Source organism: Gossypium hirsutum, chromosome D11, assembly GCF_007990345.1.
Source record: "Gossypium hirsutum isolate 1008001.06 chromosome D11, Gossypium_hirsutum_v2.1, whole genome shotgun sequence".
Lineage (NCBI taxonomy): Eukaryota > Viridiplantae > Streptophyta > Magnoliopsida > Malvales > Malvaceae > Gossypium > Gossypium hirsutum.
Genome location: NC_053447.1, coordinates 37,124,189 through 37,128,417, shown reverse-complemented (window position 1 = coordinate 37,128,417; position 4,229 = coordinate 37,124,189). Strand labels below are relative to the sequence as shown.

General features: G+C 36.3%; 1 non-coding gene across 1 annotated transcript; it reads right to left on the bottom strand.

The window, feature by feature from the left end:
• Window positions 1-835: 835 nt before the first annotated feature.
• Window positions 836-942, bottom strand: LOC121223878 (small nucleolar RNA R71). The gene has a single exon (XR_005921344.1). It is a non-coding gene; the product is annotated as a small nucleolar RNA R71 (small nucleolar RNA).
• Window positions 943-4,229: the final 3,287 nt, after the last annotated feature.

The following is a 4,229-nucleotide window of genomic DNA, read 5'->3' as shown; positions in this document are numbered from 1 at the left end:
TCCATGACTTAATTCATGTTTTTTTATGAAATTTAATGGTACTCATACCTCACTTTAATAACTAAACCAAGTAATACAGTTCTAATCCCTGTGGAGACGATCCCACTCATCACTTTATTACTTGTTCGACGTGTATGCTTGTACAATTCACATATCATATCCACAACTGAAAAGTTTCTAGCACTGTTGTCGAGGATTGGCAATTGGTGAAATTGGGTTTGGTTATTTTCTTTTCTTAGTTTTAGCTAACTGAGTTGTATTCAATTTCTACAAGTTTTCTGTCAATGTATGAGAAAAGGCATTCCTGCTAACGAAAAGTATCCTTTTAACCTAAAGATTGAAAGAACTTTACGGGGAAGGCGAAAAGAGCTACATAATATGGCTAGGGAAGGGAATGATCTTGGCCTCAATGATGATCCAATTTGTTAGGATGTTGATCCTCATATTCATCGTGTGATAAATGATCGAGATAGACCAATTCTGGAACTTATTGTTCCAATTTTGGATGATTTGAATTCAGGAATAATCAAACCACATACAAACTTTACAATTTGAGTTGAAACCGATAATGTTTCAAATGTTGCAAAAAGTAGGACAATTGGTTGGATTACGCACTGAAGGTTCAAGACTGCATTTAAGACTTTTTCTAGAACTTTCTGACTCATTTAGACAATAGGGTGTTCCTGAATATGCCTTGTTGCTTAAATTGTTTCCATACTCATTGAGAGATCGTGCAAGAGCGTGGCTAAATATTTTACCATTGAAAATAGTGGCATCATGGAATAATCTATGCTAGAGATTTTTGCTATGGTATAATCCACCAAATATGAATGCCAAGATTAGAAATGACATCACATCTTTTTGGCAACCAGAGGATGAAACGCTATATGAAGCTTGGGAGAGATTTAAAGAATTACTTTAGTAATGTCCGATGCATGGATTCTAACACTGAACGTAGATGGAGATATTTTCTAATGGGCTAAATTCGCATACGAGGATGGTAGTTTATGCTTCTACTAATGGTAACTTGTTGGATAAATCTTATAATGAAGCATATGAGATTTTGGAAAAGATTTCCAACAATGATTATCAATATCCTACCACGAGAGTTGGGACGAGTAAGAAAGCTACTGGGTACCATGGAGCTAGATGCAATCACTTCGCTGACAGCCCAGGTATCTTCTTTAGATAATATGATTAAAACAAGGAAGAGGCCCACTGCAGTCCAGGAAATGAAATCAGCCAAACTATCGTGTGTTTATTACAGTGAAGACCATGTGTTTGATGAATGCCCATCAAACCTAGCATCTGTATACTACATGGGTAATTTTAACCGGAATAATAACCCCTATTCCAAAACCTAGAATCCAGAGAGGAAGTAGTTTTCGAACTTTAGTTGGAATAACCAAGATGCAGGGAATTTAAACAATGTTGTGAGATAGAATGCTAATAGTGTTCCACTTGGTTAGAATCATCCTATGCCGAGGCAAAATGTTCAACAAGGTCAAGCATAATCTTTTACCTCTATTGAAGCCTTACTAAAGGAATATATGGCCAATAATGATGTTGTAATTCAGAGCTAGGTCCTTCAGAGCTCTTGAGAATGAAGTGGCGCAAATAGCGAATGCTTTTAATTCCCAGAAGGAGGTTTGCCAAGTGATACTGAGAATTCATGAACATAAGGGAAGGAATAGTGTAAGGCCATCATTATCAAAGTGGGACACAGTTGGGTGATGTTATTCAATACACCAATGTAGAATAGGTCCAGACACAACCATGGAAAGACTTTAGAATCAACTGAAAAGTATACTACAACTAAGAAAGGTAAACAAAAGAATGCTAGTGTAGAATTAGATTATGTTGCCAGGAAAAATACCATAGCAAAACAATATTAGCAACCTGAAGGACAACCACCTCTAGCTTTTCCTTAGTGATTTCATAATTCTAAACAGGATGTTCAGTTCAAAAGATTTTTTGATGTTTTCAAGAAACTCCATATCAACATACTGCTAGTAGAAGCCCAATTATGTGAAGTTTATGAAATATATATTGTCAAAGAAGTGTATATTAGGAGAATTTGAGATTGTTGCTCTCACTGAAGGGTGCAAGACAATGTTGATGAATAAATTACCTCCAAAGTTGAAGGACCAAAGAAGTTTCACTATTCCATGTTCAGTTGGAAATCATTATGTTGGTAAGGCATTATGTGATTTAGGAGCGAGTATAAATCTCATGCCTATGTTTATTTTCAGTAAGCTAGTAATTGGGAAAGTAAGACCTACTACGATTGCGTTACAACTGACTGATCGATCCTACGCACATCTGGAAGGTAAAATTGAAGATGTGCTGGTAAAAGTAGCTAAATTAACTTTCCCTGCGTATTTCCTTATTTTAGAATGTGAAGTTGACCATGATGTGCCAGTTCTTCTTGAAAGACCTTTTCCTGCTACTAGCTGTCCAAGATGTTCCACGCCCTTGGGTTGATAGAAATAGCAGTAGAGGAATAGTTTGCAAAATTTTGCCACAACAATTCTAATAGTGATGAAGACTTATGGAAGCCAAGCAGTTTATGGATAGACTAGGGAAGAAGTTTGAATCCTTGGATTTATCAGATCATTTTTGTAATCTTTCTAAACTTTGTATAGAGAAATCTCCCACACTGGAGTTGAAACCTTTGCCGTAGCATTTAAAATATGCATATTTGGGAGACAATAACACTTTCTTATTAGTAATTTTTACGGAGTTGACACCCGAGCAATAGGTCAAGTTGTTAGAAGTCCTTCGACGATCTAAGAACACATTAGGATGGACCATTGCGAATATAAAGGGAATTAACCCTGCTTTTTGCATGCATAAAATTTTATTGGAGAATTGCCATAGCAATTCTATTGAACAACAGAGAAGACTGAATCTGATCATGAAAGAAGTTGTCAAGAAAGAAATTATGAAGTGGCTTGATGCTGGCATTATCTACCCGATTTCAGACATCTCATGGGTGAGTCCGGTACAATTTGAACCCAAGAAAGGAGGTGTCATAATAGTGAGTAATGATAACAATGAGCTCATTCGTACTCACACTGTCACAGGCTGGAAAGTATGCATGGACTATTGCAAGCTTAACAAGGCAACTAGGAAGGACCATTTTCCCCAACCATTTATTAATCAAATGTTAGATAGATTAGCTGGGAAAGCTTCCTACTATTTTTTGGATGGTTATTCAAGGTATAATTAGATTCCCATAACTCCTAATGACTAAGAGAAGACACATTCACATGTCCATATAGAAATTTTACATTTAGATGGATGCCATTCGGGTTATGTAATGCTCAGACAACCTGTCAGCGTTGTACAATGGCCATATTCTCAGACGTGGTGGAAAGCTTCCTTGAAGTCTTCATGGATGATTTCTCTGTGTTTAGCAATGGTATTGGGGATTGCTTAAAAAATCTGGAATTGGTTCTGTGTCATTGTGACGAAAAAATCTTGTTTTGAACTGGCGAGAATACCATTTCATGGTTTGTGAAGGAATAATTTTTGGGATAGGATATCGCAACGAAGGATTGAAGTAGACAGAGAAAAAGTTAAAATAAAAGAAAAATTACCACCTCCCACCAGTGTCAAGGGTATTAGAAGTTTTTTAGGTCATGCGGGATTTTATAGAAGATTCGTTCAGGATTTCACGAAGATATCTAAACCCTTGTACACTTTGTTGGAGCAAAATAGAGCTTTCAATTTTGATGAAAATTTCTTGGTTGCTTTCAAGGAATTGAAGAAACGATTGGTAGCAGAACCAATTGTAATAGCTCCAGAATGAACATTGCAATGTTGGGGAAACGGAAAGACAAAGTGCTACGTGTAATATACTATGCGAGCAGTCTGCATGGATCACTTTGCTATTAAATATTTGGTGAGCAAAAAAGATGCCAAGCCAAGATTGATTAGGTGGATACTCTTGTTATAGGAGTTCAACTTGGAAATAAGAGATTGAAAGGGGACTGAAAATCAAGTGGTTGATCACTTTTCAAGATTAGAATTTGAAACTGAATATGGAAATGACAAACTTATTAAAGAATTCTTTCCAGATGAGCAGTTGCTATTTGCCATGGCATTTCTTTGGTATGTCAATATAGTGAACTTTTTAGTAAGTGGTATGATGCCACCTGATCTCAACATCCAAAGAAGATGAAAATTCCTTCATGATGATCAAAGAAGATGGAAATTCCTTCATA